We start from the raw sequence: 18375 nt of genomic DNA, 5'->3' as shown, positions 1-18375 counted from the left end.
AAGATACATCCTAGATGGGAAACCCAAAATTGTAATGGAGGCAGGAGAGATTGGAGCCAGATGGATGGAGGTGGCAGAGAAGAAGAAAACTGGCCGCAGTTGGAGCGGAGACCAGAAGGGACCACCCCAGACCACACCCTATTACCGGGGGCCGCCCAAAGCCCCACCTACCTCCCAAAGAACCCTCCAGACCCCTTATCGTCCCACCACCCCATTCTCCAGCAACCCTCCTCGCCCCAGTGACCCGTCAGCTGGACGATGTTTTAAGTGTAACGAGCTGGGGCATGTAAAGGCCAACTGCCCCAAGAACCCCAACAGATTACAGTTCATTGCACCGGAATCACACCAGAGGTCCACAGGCCCAGATACCTCCCAGATACCCTTGGAGCGGAGGGAAACTGTGAGTGTGGGCGGGAAGAAGGTCACCGCGTGGAGGGACACCGGAGCACAAGTGTCAGCTATCCATGCTTCCTTAGTGGACCCCAATTTAATCAACCCAGAGATCCAAGTGACGATTCAACCCTTCAAGTCCAACTCTTTCAATTTGCCTACAGCCAAGTTGCCTGTCCAGTACAAGGGCTGGTCAGGAATGTGGACTTTTGCAGTCTATGATGATTATCCCATCCCCATGCTGTTGGGGGAAGACTTGGCCAATCATGTGAAGCAGGCCAAGAGGGTGGGAACGGTCACCCGCAGCCAGGCTAAACAAGCCGTGAGGCCTAGCTCTGTTCCGGAAACTTCTATCAGGACCCGGTCAGAGGTGATGGCCTGGGGTCCGGGTCCAATGTCTGCAACAGCAGTAGTGGATCCAGTCCCAGAGACCCAGACGGAACCAGTCCCAGAACCGGAACCAGCCGAACAACCAACACCAGACCCCGTGTCAGCACTGAATCCAGTACTTGCAACCTCAACACCAGAGGGCCCCACCGAACCTGAACTGGCAGCAGCCAATAACCCTACACAAGAGGCTCTGCTGGAGCCTGAATCCCAACATAGTGCACCAGCGGAGAGCGGTTCACAGTCAACAGAAACGGCTCCATCCCCTATATCGCTTCCAGAGGGACCAAGCCTAGGTCCACAATCCAATGAGGGACTGATGTCTCCAGCATCAAGGGAACAGTTCCAGACCGAACAGGAAGCACAGAAAAGCCTCCAGAGAGCTTGGACGGCGGCACGGAGCAACCCACCGCCTCTCAGCTCTTCTAATCGATCCAGGTTTGTTGTAGAAAGAGGACTTTTATACAAGGAAACTCTTTCTGGTGGACACCAGGAAGACTGGCATCCTCAGAGACAGTTGGTAGTTCCAACTAAATACCGGGCCAAGCTCTTGAGCTTAGCCCACGATCACCCTAGTGGCCATGCTGGGGTGAACAGGACCAAAGACCGTTTAGGGGGGTCATTCCACTGGGAGGGAATGGGCAAGGATGTTTCTACCTATGTCCAGTCTTGTGAGGTGTGCCAAAGAGTGGGAAAACCCCAAGACCAGGTCAAAGCCCCTCTCCAGCCACTCCCCATCATTGAAGTTCCATTTCAGCGAGTAGCTGTGGATATTCTGGGTCCTTTTCCGAAAAAGACACCCAGAGGAAAGCAGTACATACTGACTTTCATGGATTTTGCCACCCGATGGCTGGAAGCAGTAGCTCTAAGCAACACCAGGGCTAAAAGTGTGTGCCAGGCACTAGCAGACATTTTTGCCAGGGTAGGTTGGCCCTCCGACATCCTCACAGATGCAGGGACTAATTTCCTGGCAGGAACTATGAAAAACCTTTGGGAAGCTCATGGGGTAAATCACTTGGTTGCCACTCCTTACCACCATCAAACAAATGGCATGGTGGAGAAGTTTAATGGAACTTTGGGGGCCATGATATGTAAATTCGTAAATGAGCACTCCAATGATTGGAACCTAGTGTTGCAGCAGTTGCTCTTTGCCTACAGAGCTGTACCACACCCCAGTTTAGGGTTTTCCCCATTTGAACTTGTATATGGCCGTGAGGTTAAGGGGCCATTGCAGTTGGTGAAGCAGCAATGGGAGGGATTTACACCTTCTCCAGGAACTAACATTCTGGACTTTGTAACCAACCTACAAAACACCCTCCGAACCTCTTTAGCCCTTGCTAGAGAAAACTTATAGGATGCTCAAAAAGAGCAAAAAGCCTGGTATGATAAACATGCCAGAGAGTGTTCCTTCAAAGTAGGAGACCAGGTCATGGCCTTAAAGGCGCTCCAGGCCCATAAAATGGAAGCATCGTGGGAAGGGCCATTCACGGTCCAGGAGCGCCTGGGAGCTGTTAATTATCTCATAGCATTCCCCACCTCCAACCGAAAGCCTAAGGTGTACCATATTAATTCTCTAAAGCCCTTTTATTCCAGAGAATTAAAGGTTTGTCAGTTTACAGCCCACGGAGGAGATGACACTGAGTGGCCCGAAGGTGTCTACTACGAAGGGAAATGTGGTGGTGGTGGTGTGGAAGAGGTGAACCTCTCCATGACCCTTGGGCGTATGCAGCGACAGCAGATCCAGGAGCTGTGCACTAGCTACGCGCCAATGTTCTCAGCCACCCCAGGACTGACTGAACGGGCATACCACTCCATTGACACAGGTAATGCTCACCCAATTAGGGTCCAACCTTACCGAGTGTCTCCTCAAGCTAAAACTGCTATAGAACGGGAGATCCAGGATATGTTACAGATGGGTGTAATCCGCCCCTCTGAAAGTGCATGGGCATCTCCAGTGGTTCTAGTTCCCAAACCAGATGGGGAAATAAGTTTTTGCGTGGACTACCGTAAGCTAAATGCTGTAACTCGCCCAGACAACTATCTAATGCCACGCACAGATGAACTATTAGAGAAACTGGGACGGGCCCAGTTCATCTCTACCTTGGACTTAACCAAGGGGTACTGGCAGGTACCGCTAGATGAATCTGCCAAGGAAAGGTCAGCCTTCATCACACATCTCGGGCTGTATGAATTTAATGTACTCCCTTTCGGGCTGCGAAATGCACCCGCCACTTTCCAAAGACTTGTAGATGGTCTCCTAGCGGGATTAGGAGAATATGCAGTCGCCTACCTTGACAATGTGGCCATATTTTCGGATTCCTGGGCAGACCACCTGGAACATCTACAAAAAGTCCTTGAGCGCATAAGGCAGGCAGGACTAACTGTTAAGGCTAAGAAGTGTCAAATAGGCCTAAACAGAGTGACTTACCTTGGACACCAGGTGGGTCAAGGAACTATCAGCCCCCTACAGGCCAAAGTGGATGCTATCCAAAAGTGGCCTGTCCCAAAGTCAAAGAAACAGGTTCAATCCTTCTTAGGCTTGGCCGGTTATTACAGACTATTTGTACTGCACTACAGCCAAATCGCTGCCCCACTGACAGACCTAACCAAAAAGAAACGGCCAAATGCTGTTCAGTGGACCGGAAAGTGTCAGAAGGCCTTTAACAAGCTTAAAGCGACGCTCATGTCTGACCCTGTACTAAGGGCCCCAGACTTTGACAAACCGTTCCTAGTAATCACAGATGCGTCCGAGCATGGTGTGGGAGCAGTTTTAATGCAGAAAGGACCTGATCAAGAATTCCACCCTGTAGTGTTTCTCAGCAAAAAACTGTCTGAGAGGGAAAGCAACTGGTCAGTCACTGAAAAAGAATGTTACGCCATTGTCTGCGCTCTGGAAAAGCTACGCCCATATGTTTGGGGACGGCGTTTCCACCTGCAAACCGACCATGCTGCACTGAAGTGGCTTCACACCGTCAAAGAAACTAACAAAAAACTTCTTCGGTGGAGTTTAGCTTTCCAAGATTTTGATTTCAACATCCAACACATCTCAGGAGCTTCTAACAAAGTGGCTGATGCACTCTCTCGTGAAAGTTTCCCAGAATCAACTGGTTAAAATCGTCCTTGAGATGTGGAAAATATTGTTAGTCTTTATGTACTTGGTAGTATATTTAGAGATGCATGTGTCTTATTAACTCTGTTTTTCCTAGAGCTCCAGGAAGAAATCCCAGCCAGTGTTTCACCCTAGCTGAGATTTGGGGAGCGTGTCATAAATATAAAGGGAAGGGTAAACCCCTTTGAAATCCCTCCTGGCCAGGGGAAAGCTCCTCTCACCTGTAAAGGGTTAAGAAGCTAAAGGTAACCTTGCTGGCACCTGACCAAAATGACCAATGAGGAGACAAGATACTTTCAAAAGCCGGGAGGAGGGAGAGAAACAAAGGGTCTGTGTGTCTGTCTGTCTATGCTGGTTTCTGCAGGGGATAGACCAGGAATGGAGTCTTAGAACTTTTAGTAAGTAATCTAGCTAGGTATGTGTTAGATTATGATTTTTTTAAATGGCTGAGAAAAGAATTGTGCTGAATAGAATAACTATTTCTGTCTGTGTATCTTTTTTGTAACTTAAGGTTTTGCCTAGAGGGGTTCTCTATGTTTTTGAATCTAATTACCCTGTAAGATATCTACCATCCTGATTTTACAGGGGGGATTTCTTTATTTCTATTTACTTCTATTTTTATTAAAAGCCTTCTTGTAAGGAAACTGAATGCTTTTTCATTGTTCTCAGATCCAAGGATTTGGGTCTGTGGTCACCTATGCAAATTGGTGAGGCTTTTTATCCAACATTTCCCAGGAAAGGGGGGGTGCAAGTGTTGAGAGGATTGTTCATTGTTCTTAAGATCCAAGGGACTGGGTCTGTAGTCACCTAGGCAAATTGGTGAGGCTTTTTACCAAACCTTGTCCAGGAAGTGGGGTGCAAGGTTTTGGGAAGTATTTTGGGGGGAAAGATGCGTCCAAACAGCTCTTCCCCAGTAACCAGTATTAGTTTGGTGGTAGCGGCCAATCCAAGGATGACGGGTGGAATATTTTGTACCTTGGGGAAGTTTTGACCTAAGCTGGTAAAGATAAGCTTAGGAGGTTTTTCATGCAGGTCCCCACATCTGTACCCTAGAGTTCAGAGTGGGGGAGGAACCTTGACAGGGATAGTGAGATTAATTGCAACTAACCAAGTACAGGATGATGTGGGAGTCCACAGCCAGTACTATAATTTCACATACAGTATTGGCATAGTGTGGACTACTCAGTTTAAAATCGGAGCGACCATGCTAGCCCATATTATCGATACTATAAGAGCTTTGTATTATGGGCGGGTCTGGTAGTCTGACACTTCCCATTATAAGACACTGTTTTGCAGTTGGCTTATAATTTTGCCAAACGTTAGCCTTTTGGGCTGAACTTTTCCATGATAGATGTCTGCCTCAAGCTTTGTTTTTGGAACGTTTCAGCCAAAATTGTGTAGCCATTAGCAGAAAAGAATGAGGCTAGGGGAAAAATAATTTGTTTTGCCCATATTAAAATTTTCCAGCAACCTTTTCTTTTAAAAGGCCTGCTGACCCCCTACTTGCAAGCTGGGACTCAAAATTTGGCAGAAGCATCATGCCTTTTTTTGTCCCCATGAAAATCCCAAATTTGACCAATTTATAAACCTTTGAAAATAGCAGTTTACATAAGAACCGCCATACTGGGTCAGACCAAAGGTCTATCTAGCCCAGTATCCTGCCTTCCCATAGTGGCCAATGCCAGGTGTCACAGAAGGCATGAACAAGACAGGTAATCATAGGGTAACCAGACGTCCCGATTTTAGGGGACTTGTCCCATGTCCTGACCTTACATCGGTCGGGACACCCTTTGTCCCGCTATTGGGACCGATCAGACTGCAGCCGCGGCACCGCTGCTCATCACTTCCTGGGGCAGCTCCTGGCCCCCGCCAGCCGGCAGGAGTGCCGTGTGCTGCAGGGGTGGAGCCCGCAGGAGCTGGGAGCGGGTAGAGAGCCCTCTGTCCCCCCCCACCAGACCCGACCCTAGGAGCCAGAGGGACCTGCCTGCTGGATGCTTCCCGGGACGGGAGCAGCCCCAGGTAAGCCCTGCCAGGACTCCCCACCTCGCCCCCTGGCAGGTCCCTCTGGCTCTTAGGGTGGGGGGTGCTCTGTGTGCTGCTGGCGCCTGCAAGCCTCGCTCCGTGGCTCCAGCAGTTCCCACTGGCTCTTTTCCCGGCCAAGGGGAGCCACAGAGCTCGCACTTGTGGCGGGTGCAGCACGTGGAGAGTCTGGAGACTCCCCTCGCCGCTCTGACCCTAGGAGCCAGAGATCTCCCAGCAGGGCTGGTGAGTGCGGCCAGGGAAGGGGGCAGGGTGTGATGGTGAGTGTCTGAGAGGTGTGTGGGGGTGCTGGGCAGTGGGGGATGTTTGTGTGTTTTGGGGTGCTAGACAATGGGGGGCCTGTTGAGGGGTGCTGGGAAGTGGGGGAGATCTGTGTGTGTCAGGGCACTGGGGGCCTGTGAGGGGCATTGTGTAGTTGTGGTGGTGGGGCTGTGGGGAAGGGCACTGGGAGGGAGGGGCAATCTGCGTATTGGGAAACTAGCGGGGGGGGGGTTCTGTGTGGGTGCTGGGCAGCTGTGGTGGGGCTGTGGAGCGCTGGGTGTGTGTGCACAGCACTGTGCATTTGTGGTGGAAGGGCTGGAGGGGGGCTCTGGGCATAGTGGATCCAGGGGGCCCTGCGCAGGGGAGCTGTGTGGCACAGCATGGGCCCACCCCCAACAGGAAGGGGCATGCTGGTAGTACAGGGCCAGGCGGACCAGTGTGCCTCTGGCTCTGTTTGGGGCCGTGCACTTGTGTCTGTCTCTTCCCCCCCCGCACGCCCAATGTGTCCTGATATTTCACTCTTGCAATCTGGTCACCCTAGGTAATCATCAAGTGATCCATCTCCTGTCGCCCATTCCAAGATTCTGCAAAGAGAGGCTCCTGACACTGTCCCTGCCCATCTTGGCTAACAGGCATTGATGGAATGGTCCTCCATTAAATTCATCTAGTTCTTTTTTGAACCCTGTTATAGACTTGGTCTTCACACCACCCTCTGGCAAAGAGTTCCACAGGTTGACTGTGTTGTGTGAAGAAGTACTTCCTTTTGTGTGTTTTAAAGCTGCTGCCTATTAATTTCATTGGGTGACCCCTAGTTCTTGTGTTATGAGGAGTAAATAACACTTATTTACTTTCTCTACACCAGTCATGATTTTATAGACCTCAATCATATTCTCCCTCTAGTCATCTCTTTTCCAAGATGAAAAGTGCCAATCTTATTATTTATTCTCTCCTCATACGGAAGCTGTTCTATATCCCTAATAATTTGTTGCCCTTTTCTGAACCTTTTCCACTATATATTTTTTGAGATTAGGAAGACCACATCTGCATGCAGTATTCAAGATGTGGGTGTACCATGGATTTATATAGAGGAAATATGATATTTTCTGTCTTATTATCTAGCTCTTTAACAATTCCCAACATTGTTAGCTTTTTTTGCTGCTGCTGCACATGGAATGGATGTTTTTAGAGAACTATCCACAAATACTCCAAGATGTCTTTCTTGAGTGGTACCAGCTAATTTATTACCCATCATCCTATATGTATAGTTGGGATTATGTTTTCCAGTGCAAAAAGAAAAGGAGTACTTGTGGCACCTTAGAGACTAACAATTTATTTGAGCATAAGCTTTCGTGAGCTACAGCTTACTTCATCGGATGCATACTGTGGAAAGTGTAGAAGATCTTTTATACACACAAAGCATGAAAAAATACCTCCCCCCACCCCACTCTCCTGCTGGTCATAGCTTATCTAAAGTGATCACTCTCCTTACAATGTGTATAATAATCAAAGTGGGCCATTTCCAGCACAAATCCAGGTTTTCTCCCTCCTCCCCAACCCACTTTTCCAGTGCATTACTTTGCATTTAGCAACATTGAATTTCATCTGCCATTTTGTTGCCCAGTCATGCAGTTTTGTGAGACACCTTGTAGGCTTTCCCAGTCTGCCTGGGACTTAACTATCTGAGTAGTTTTGTATCATCTGAAAATTTTGCCACTTCACTGTTTACCCCGTTTCCAGATTCATTTATGAATATGTTGAATAGGACTGGTCCCAGTACAGATCACTGGGGGATACCAACTATTTAGCTCTCTCCATTCTGAAAACTGACCATTTATTCCTACCTTTTGCTTCCTGTCTTTTAACCAGTTACCAATCCATGAGAGGACCTTCCCTCTTATCCCATGACAGCTTACAAATTCTGACAGTTTGCAAATTCTTAGCAGAGACTTCAATTTTTAGTAGCTAATATCTCCAAAGATTCCATCTGTATTGAGCATGCTTGAGCCTCTGACAGCTTCTAGTGCTGATGAGACTGTGTACACTTCATCCCTACAGAGCAACTGAGTATGATTGGTTCTCTCACAGCTCCTACATGTGACAGGACTGTACACATGCGATCACCACAGAGCAAGTGAGCATGCTCCAGCCAAGAGTTACAGGTTGAAGTTGGACTTTCCCTATTTTGGCTGTTCTAGGCCAGGGTGGGACGAGATGCTGGAACTGAGAGTAGAGAACATGCCTCTCCTATGCTCTCAGGGTATCTCAACAGTGTAATAAAAGACCCAGGAGTAGCCTGTGTCAGCTGACTTGGGCTTGCAGGGCTTGGGCTGTGGCTCTATAAAACTGCAGTGTAGATGTTCAGGTTTGGGCTGGAGCCTGGGCTCTGCGACCCTGCAAGGGGGAGGATCTCAAAGCCCAGGCTCCAGCCCAAGACCAAATGTCTACAGTGCTATTTTTAGCCCTGCAGCACAAGCCCTGCAAGCCCAAGTCAGCTGACCCAGGCTCTGAGACTCAGTGCTGTGGATATGTTAGTCACAGTGTAGATGTACCCTAAGTGACCACTCTGCGGGCACCTAGACAGTGTAGAGGAGGAAGCAGTCTGCAGAGGGGACAAAAGTTGGACCGGGGAGGGACTGGGACAAGGAACCACAGAGGATGTGAGGAAGGAAGGGGAGAAAGGGAGATCAGATGAGCTGGGAAGGGGGAGTTGGGACTGGCTGGGCAAAAAGACTGGGGACAAGGAATTGGGGTGGGAGTGGGGGTGTTAGGACTGGATGGGGTAAGGGGGAAAACTGGAAGCGGAGAGGGAGATTAGGACTCAGACAGACAATGGGACCAGAGCAGGAAACTAGGTTAGGTTGAGCAAAGAGACTGACTAGTCTTAGAAGCCTGAGTGGTGAATGGAAATGGGTAAACAAAGAATCAGACAGGCAACCTTTATTCTTGCATTTCCTAATTATTGCATGCTTTACTTTGCAAGCTTAATAATGTTCTTTTTACAGTATTATATGTGTAATAAATAGTTCATATGTACTATTGTCTTGTACTAGAATGGTCCATTCAGCAACAACATGCTTTGATTATTGCACTACAAGACACTTCAGCCAATAGACACATCTGTGTGTATTTGTAACATCCTGAATGGATTCTCATTTCTTTAAATGCGTCTCAGATTTACATGGCCATCATTTTAGGTCTCGGTCTGCTCCCTCCCTATATTCCTTCTTTCCCTCCTGGTTCTGTCATCACAGTCTACCTACCTACAGATTTCCCCCACCTGCTCCCTCCTGGTGCTGGGATCTTTTGTTGACAGCGGTTAGCAGTTTGAGAATCAAAATCAGCATCTGACAAAGTGATGGCCACATGGGTCCTGATACCCAGCAAATGCAAGATAACCTCGGTTTATCACATTCTGAGAAATGACTGTTTAAACCATTTGTACAATTTTTGGATAAGGATGCAGGAAGAAATAAAAGCAAAGGATAAACTATAATGCAAATGTGCAGTCAGCCTCCAGGATGGGAATATCAGAAGAATGAAAGTGTCCTGGGACTAATTATTGTGAAACTGAGGATTAGCTACCTTGTTAGGTAACAATTGCATCCAACCATGTTTCAACTCAGAGATTTCCTATACAAAGGGTCTATGTGATGGGGTGTATCAGCCCTTTGTGGACCTCTACTGGAGACCCAGGTGCTCTGCTATGCCCTGCCCCAGACAGCAGTGAGATGGGAGGAAAAGAACAAAGATGGGTTATCCAGGCCTGCTTAGAGAGGCCTCACTGGAAACACCATTGTGATGCTAGTGTGTGTGTGTGTGTAAGAAATGCTAAAAAGGTCATTGTGTGTTCAAGCCAATTCACTTGTCAGACTGGAACAAGGGGGATGTTATCACATTACATTTATATGGCCTATGCCCTGGTAAATACATTTTCAGTAAATTAATGAAAACTAGTGAAATGTTAATGGCATTGTCTTCACTTATCTATAAACCTGTTTACTATCACATTTAATTAAGTATGGGGTATACATAATGTAATCTAGATCAAAAGTGTATGCTAGTGAGAATTTACTTGATGTGGAAGCTTCATGAAAACTAATGAAAGATTGTTTGCTGTTGCTCCTCAAAGAAACCTTGTGAATGTAAATGCAGGAGGTTGTTAACTTCAAAGCAAGGGCCATTAAGCAACAGTGGGAATTCAGACTGTCTGCATTGCTTATTCTTCCTTAAATAAAGGATCAACATGGGTTAGGGGACCTGAGAGTTTGTCTTCTGGGAGCATGACCTACACACACACACACACACACTAGCTTAAGGGAATGATCCGGCATCTCTGGACAGATAGTTCCCCAAAACCATTTTGGGTAACCCTGAATGACTTATGGAAAACTAGCAGATATTACATCTCTGCTGTCATTTGGACAGCAGACTTAGACTCACCTGTAATGTATTTTTCCTGCTTTAGCCTCTCAATAACTTATTTCTTTTTCTTAGCTAATACATCTTTAGTTAGTTTACTAGAGAAATTGGCTACAGCATTGTCTTTGGTGAGATCAAGAGTATCCACTGACCTTGGGGTTGGGAGTAACCTAATGAGTGGTGAATTTTGGTTTTATTAACCTTTCATCATAAAGTCAAACTGGATAGTAAAGTAGGGGCTGGAGAGCCTAAGGGGGACTGTCTTTGGCTCCATGGTAAGACTAATAGTGATCCAGGAGGTCACACTTGTTGCTGGTTTGGTGAAATTTACTAATAGAATACACTACCAGTTTGGGGGTGCCTGCCCAGTTTTCTGACAGTCTGACCTGAGATTGGCACTCTCAGCTGTAAACTGTACCAGACACTGACAGCCATCTTGGAAGCCAGAGAGACCTGGTCCTCCAAGGGCTAGCGACAGCCAGTCAGAGTGCAGCAGGCCTTCACAGGTCAGTTCCTGGCTTGGACCAGAGGGGTGAGGAAGGGTACTCTGCTCTGACCAAAGGAGTCAGACACTCAGTGTTTATGGTGGGCTGAACAGAGATTACAGAAAGAACAACCTGAGGATGCTGGCTGTCAGGTAAGGCTTGAGATACAAGGCCCCCTAGGAAAAGGCCACAGGAAATAGTAGTGACAGATTGAGGGAAGTGGAATCTGAAGTAGTAGGTGGACCTGGGTTCCCCTACTAGCCACAGGTAAAGTGGCATAAACCCCAAGAAGGGGACCGGGCTTATTTGAAAGTCTGAATAAAGGACTGATTTTAAAGGGCCCAGAGGTGAGGCTAAAGACAAAGGCAAAGGCAAATAGACTATTTAGTTATTGGACTTGAATATCCAGAAGGGGTTCACTCAGACTTTGTGACTTGGTCAGAATGCCAAGCCACTGAAGACCCACCAAGGTTGACTGGCAACCTGCAGTGGGCACCAGGGCTGAGAAAAGACTGCTGTATCACATCTAGTTTCTGGGGAGCACTCATCTCCTGAGCACCTCTTAATACAGTCCACTTATGTTCTCTAAAGTGAGAATATAGAATCAGTAGAGAAGGCATCTTGAATCTAATTCTTCTTAAGAATTTATAATGTGAGATTAAAAAGGAAAATATTAGTACTAGTGGCCCTGAGTAACTTAAATTCAATGCATACTTGGAATTGCCTTCTTATCCCAGTTCATCAAGACAGCACTCTTCATCTTCCAGTTCCTCCTTAAGACTCACTTTCTCCAGGCTGCCCACAAGAAGTGAAATAAAATAAAAAATTATGGTGCCTACCATACTGTTAGTACTTAAAAGAATAGGTTCATATAGCATAGCAGTACTGGAATAGTAGAATTGACTAAAGCATACTTCAAGGAATTATAATATCTACTATACCTGCACACACATAGTAATAGTCCTACTTAAAACAATGGGACTAAGCTTGAGGGTAAGAACCACTCCCATGAGTAAGAATTTGGAGTACTGTGGCCCATATCCACAAAGCTATTTAGGGAGTCAGTGGAAGTTAGGAGCCTAACTAGCTTTGTGGATCTGGGCCTGTGCCCTTATTAATTGTGGTCAAAAGAAGTGACTATGGGATTTGGCCTGCTCTGCTTAAATAGATGCTAGAAACTATTGCATTTGTTTTCTCTAAAATTCTAAAAAAAAAAAAAAAAAGTGTTTTGAAGTCATGCTCTCTTTTTCCAACCATTGTTTTAAAATAGTCTGTGCACTAATGCAATTGACTTCTTGTTGCCCATTCTTTTCACTTAGTGGCTGCATTTTTAATGCTTAGTAAGTATACGGGAGAGAAGGCACATCATTTTCTAAGTACAAAAACACTCAGCTAAGTCTAGCTTCTCAGGCTACTAGAAACATCTACTTCAAACTGGGCATTTTCAGAGACTTAATACATTCATTATCATAGCCATCTTATACTGGCATTATGTTACAGAATATGGATAGTGACTCCCATAGTAGTAAATGGATGTCTACCCTTGAACTTTGTTATTAATGATAGCTGTGATAATAGTTGTGCTCACGTTTATCTTTGAAGTATGGATTCTCTCCCCCATCTAGACAAATCCAATCTATTCCCAGTTAGGGGAGTGTCTTCCCTCCATTCTTGAAAACTATCATTGCTTCCCCCTTCTCCTTTAGTGCCCCCTCCCGTGGTGTTCCTCTGCCTTTTCTGGTGAGTTACAGAGTCACTTTAGCATATTATTTTTCTAACATGCAACCAACCATTCTTGCCCCGGAAATGAAAGAGGCCTTGTTTCACCGGAATGTACATCTGCTTTATAATCCATACTCAGGAAAGCCAGAAGAGAATCCATTTTCATATTCTACAGTCATTATTCATTTAACATCGGAGTTTTCCCTAACACTCCCGATATGGAACTTTAAGACTATTCTGCATATTAGAAGCATTTCCCATGCCCCCACCACCACAAGTTCTTTATTTCACCTTTCTTCTAGGATATAATCCTGTTCATCTTGTTGCTGGATTAAAAGGGGGGATTGCCTATACAGCTCATTACTGTTTATGTTTTTTCCATTTAGTAATATTTTATGTTCTGGTTCAAAAGGCATTAAGAATTCTTTATGTATGTCAATTTAAAGGAGTCTCTCATATTGTTCCTGATTTGATGTCTATTTATAGGAGAAGTCACAAGCTAAGCATGTGCAGTTTTTGCTAAACAAAATAAGAATCAAGATACACTGTGCTTCCTCAATAGGCAGGGGAATGGCACAAAGCTTAAAAGGATACGTCAGATGTGCTTAGTCACCCAAGGACAACACTGTCTATGTAGGCCTCTATTCTGGTCTTTTACTCTTCCTAGTCTTAGGGCTGATCTACATTGAAAAGTTAGATCAGCATAGCTACGTCTCTGAAGGGAGTGAAAAATCCACACTCCTGAGACACGTAGGTCAGCTGACCTAACCCCAGTGTAGACAGCGCTACGTCAATGGAAGAATTCTTTTGTCACCCTAGCTACTGCCTCTCAGGGAGATGGATTCCACACAGCAATGACAGAACCCTCCTGTCACTGTTGTAAGGGTCTACACTAAAATGCTCTAGTGGTGTTTTAAATGTAGACAGCTTCAGCTGGTATATAATTAAATCCATAGGGCCAAATTCTGCCCACATATCATCACCACATTTAAATTTTCCAGTAATTGTCTTGGACAGCTAGACAAATGCTACCATGTCTGCTGTATTCCTTAGGCTATGGGAAATACCTAGAAAAACTAAAATTCTTAGTGTTTGAAGTAATCTATTACAATTGCAAAGATTAAGGGTGACCATTTTCAGCACACAATTCCCATTTACTTCAAGGGAAGTGGGGTGGTTTTATCTGAAGGCTAATGGCCCTATAGGTTATTAGAATCATGCTATGCTGCTACCAGTGATTTTAAAAGCATCCCACATTATGCAGATTTAGATATCCAGTAATAGTCTGTTTCATGAAATATATAAATTAGGTAAGTTCTACTGACCTTCACATTTTCTAGCACAAAACAGTGATTACATATTAGCTTTAGAAGACAGATTCTGCCACACAGTGTTTGTGCAGGCTGTGAAATGCTAGCAGCTGAGGATTTATTAAATGAAGCACTAAACTAGATTTACGCTTGTTGTTAGAGGTGAAAGTTAGCTGCAGTTGCTATTACAGCAATCCCATCTTTTTTTTTTAAAAATAAAGCATAGTAAGCCTCCACTGACAAGTTTTATACTCTTTTAATGAACTCCATATGCTAAAAAAAATTAGTTTGAGATTAAAAGTGAGTTTCATGCTAACTTTTTGTTCTGTGACAAAGCTCTGTCCTTGCCTCTGTGGGTCCCATGTTTCCTGGCAGATTTTGCTAGCCTCAGAGGCTCACTGTGACCCTCCATGTAACCCTTCTCTCTAGAGACAAGGGTCACAGTCTGCTGAGCTGTTTTCATCATAAGCCAGTGAGGGAGGTGAGGAGAAGTTATCCTTCCTTGCACAGTCTGTTGTCTCCCAGTCTCAGTGATTAATCAGGGGGCTAAAGGGGGGAAGCCCAGGCCCACCCTCTACTCTGGGCTCCAGCCCAGGGACCCTAATAGTATCAGTTATGGTAGCAGACCTTTTAGAAACATGACATGTACAATTCCCTGTGCTACTTCCCCCACAGCAGCCCTCACTTCCTCAAGCTCCACTTCACCCTTACCTCAGTGCCACCTTCCTTATGCCTGATATGGTGTGTACTACTCAGCCTCTCCAACAGCACAACTTCCTTCCACAGCTCCTGACATGGACCCCCACCTGACTAACTGGGAGGCTTTTAACTAGTTTCAACCAGCCCCTGATTGGCTTCAGGTGCCTTCTGGAAAGTTCTTAATTGGCCCCAGGTGTCTTAATTGACCAGGAGCAGCTACCATTTCACTTATCCTGGTACCAGGGATTTGTTTAGCCTGGAGCTAATATATCTCCCACTATTTTTCTATAGCCATCTGGCCTTGCCCCATCACAGTTCATGTTCGTAAACCCTCAGAGGGTCCATTCTTACATTCCATGTGCAAACTTCAGTTTGCTCATATGATTTCCCTACTTCATTAGATACATACAAACAGAAAATGGGATGTCATTCTGCATACAGAATACCACAACTTGGACCTTGCCTCTAACTCCCCGCTTCTCCCCACCCATCTGATACTGGGCTTTTCTTATTTCTTCAGTCTCTCCTAGCTTCAGCTGTGGACTGCTCCAAATGCAAGAGCTGCAGTGGAGGAGGCTTTAGCACCAATGTTGCCATTTCTTTTAAAATATAAATACATAATATATATATTTTACTACTTCCTTGTCTATGCCTCTCCATTTCTGTCTCTTTGCTATTTAACTATGTAGCATGTTTTCAGATATATGGTAAAATTCTTAAAATAGAGAACCCACTCAATCTCTAAGCTATAGACAGTCAAATAATGTGGTCTGTTATTTTTAGAAAATATATACAGTACAGAAGAAAGATCCATTCCCTTATTGAAGGTATGAAGTGTATAAAACATTTAAAAAATACAGTCCCTCATAGATAGAGGACTACCAACAGTTCATGGTCAGGGACAAGAAAGAGACCTTATCAGGGGAGATTTAAGGAGAGACTAAGTTACTAGTAGCTCACAAGAAGAAGAGTTTAACATGTCATTGGGGCAGCACATATAAGAGCAATTTCCCAGCTAAGGAAAGCTGTAGGAAGGGGAGCAATGGGGAGTGGGTGGGGGTCTGAAAACCAGGAGGGAATAAGTTTTAAAATCAGATTCAGAAATGTGTCAGAAGCCATTGACAGTGCTGGAGGTTGTGTGACCTATTTCAAGAGTAGCCTGGATGCTGCATTATGCAAAAACTGTAAACAAAAGAGAACTGCAATAGTCAAGACATATAGTGATTAAGACATGATTAAAGATTTCAGCCTAAGTAGAATCAAAGCAGGGATGAAGACTGGCAAAGTTCTACACATGACTAGCAGAATTTCAGACAGGTCAGAGAGGGAGGGGGGAAGGAGGCCCACAGAGCGGACTCCAAAACGTCTGCCTTGGGACTAAAGTTAAAGTAAAAATCTGGTTTAAGAAAAAATGAGTGGACTCAGGAAACAAAAAGGAACTTTTCCATCAGGAGGAGCATAGTCCAGCATCTTCACTAACAGGAAACTCTGGTGTAGGCAGGGAGCTGACAGCATCAAGACTGGTGGAGAAAGGAGAGGGGTCACCTGCATATAGATGCTGTTCAAGCCAGCATTTCACTATAGTGCTGAGCACGCCATTCTGATCAGCATTAGAGACCTGAATAACTTCTGAAGCAATGGCTTGTTACATTCAAACTTTGTGCTGCACAGTACAAGAATTACAGCTGGAATTATAGATTTGATTTTCTCAGTGTTTTCAGGATGCAGCTTGGAATGCCATCAGCTCCTTTTACCAAACCAATATTTCTTCTAGTAGCAGCTATATTTCTAATCATTCTAGCCTGCTGGACTCTGTTGGATAACACAACTCACTCATTTTTCCCTGAACAAGAGCTGAGCTGAAATGTAGCTATGAAAAAATAAGTTACATGAAAGGGGAAGAAATAAGTGAGCAGTGTTATTGAACTATTATTGAGAATGCAACTCAGCATGAGTTTGGTTAAATAGCTGTACTCCAATGGGTGGCCAGTGGCCCATACTTTAAAAAGTGGTCTGACAGGTTCCTTGCCAAAAATGGAAACTGTATTGGCCATTAAATTCTGAATGAAATAGTTCAAGGGGGAATCCAAATCTTCCCTGCTCACTTGACATTTTATAATAGCCTATTTTATCCTTGTATAATTCCTTACCTTATCCCTAAGTAAGCTCTCCATCACTACAAGTTTCCTCTGGTCAAGAAGGCTGCTGGACTCCTTTTTGATCAATGATCTGGAAAAAAATATATAAAATCACTGCTGATAACATTTGCAAAGGACAAAGACTGGTGGAGTGGTAAGTGAGAACAAGCCACTAATACAGAGTGATGTAGGTCACTTGATAAGGTAGGTACAATCAAATATGCTCTTTAATACAGTCAAATGCAAGGTCATACATCTAGGAACAAAAAAAAAGGTAAGCTGTACTTGCAGTCTGCCATCTGGCATCCTGGAAAGCAATGACTCTGAAAAGGACATAGGGGACATTTGATGATCAACCAAACTCCCTGTGAGATGCAGTAGTATAAAGAGCTACCATGATCCTTGGATGGACAAACTGGGGTTATTGAACAGAAGTGAAGAGGTGATGTTGACTCTGTTTATGGAATGATACGGCCTCTTTTCTGCCTCTAGGCATGCTGTGAGAGATACTGTGGCTCTTTTGGAGTTAAGAGATATCACCCTGTTATCATGATTCAGCAATTATCCTGCATCTTACTGAAAGGTTCAAGCACCTGCCATTCATGATTACTTCAGAAGAATCTTGCTTTCCTTTACAGAGTCTTCTGTTACCTACATCTCCCCCTATAGCAATGCCCTGGGCCTGCCCTCACTCCTTTTTTGTCCTACTCTGCTCAACCCCTTTTTACACTCAATTTCAAAAGTTTCTTGTTCCCTCTGGTTCTTGTTTCCCCAGATACATGTTTCCTCTTCTATGTTAACAAGGATGTTTCATGACCCCCTCAACACCTTGAAGCTGAAAGACCATGAAAGTCTCTCCCCAGAGTGATCTGACAGGGTTATGAGTGGGTCACGCTCTCATCTGGTGTCAACATATCTGATCCCTTACCTCTTCTGTAATTCCCTAGAAGTATCTGTCCAGGCATCATGCTGAACACAGGTGATCTGAATGGGTTCTGCTACCTGAAATAGCTCTGTTCCGACTAAGATTTCCTGCACTAAATGTTTAAACTCCTGCACTCCAAGTTCACTAGGCCAGATGCTATCATCCTTTCTAGCATCTCTGCAAAGCCATAGTCCACGAAGGGACAGAATTTTTATAGGTGCTTCTGTTCACCATAAAATGAAAGAGTCAGAAGGGCTGGTAGCTGCCCTGTAGAGTCTGCTTGAATGTTTTTGTACTTTTTTGGTTCCTCCTTTGCAGTTTCCAGTTCCCTTCATTTTACTCTGATGGTTCCTCTTCTGTTCCACTGACTGTCCCTCAGCTCTTGGTTGGAACTCTGCTGATGCCCTCTGGTGGCTTAGCCTCAGGTAGTCCTCTATTTGCTGCAGTGCCTCTACCAGAATGCTGGCTTGTGTTGGCATACCTAGGCCTG

General features: G+C 45.1%; 1 protein-coding gene across 2 annotated transcripts in view; it reads right to left on the bottom strand.

Moving 5' to 3' along the window:
- LOC125631351 (uncharacterized) overlaps positions 1–18375 on the bottom strand; it is a 156759-nt gene that overhangs the window by 51312 nt on the left and 87072 nt on the right. For both annotated transcript variants that reach the window (XR_012667260.1, XR_012667261.1), the window contains exon 2: positions 16973–17051. The gene's annotated coding sequence lies outside the window, so the exon portion shown is untranslated. The remainder of the gene's footprint in view (positions 1–16972; positions 17052–18375) is intronic.

This window comes from Caretta caretta, chromosome 2 (genome assembly GCF_965140235.1).
Source record: "Caretta caretta isolate rCarCar2 chromosome 2, rCarCar1.hap1, whole genome shotgun sequence".
Lineage (NCBI taxonomy): Eukaryota > Metazoa > Chordata > Testudines > Cheloniidae > Caretta > Caretta caretta.
Note: the sequence above shows the minus strand (reverse complement) of the source record. Positions and strands in the feature narration are given on the sequence as shown.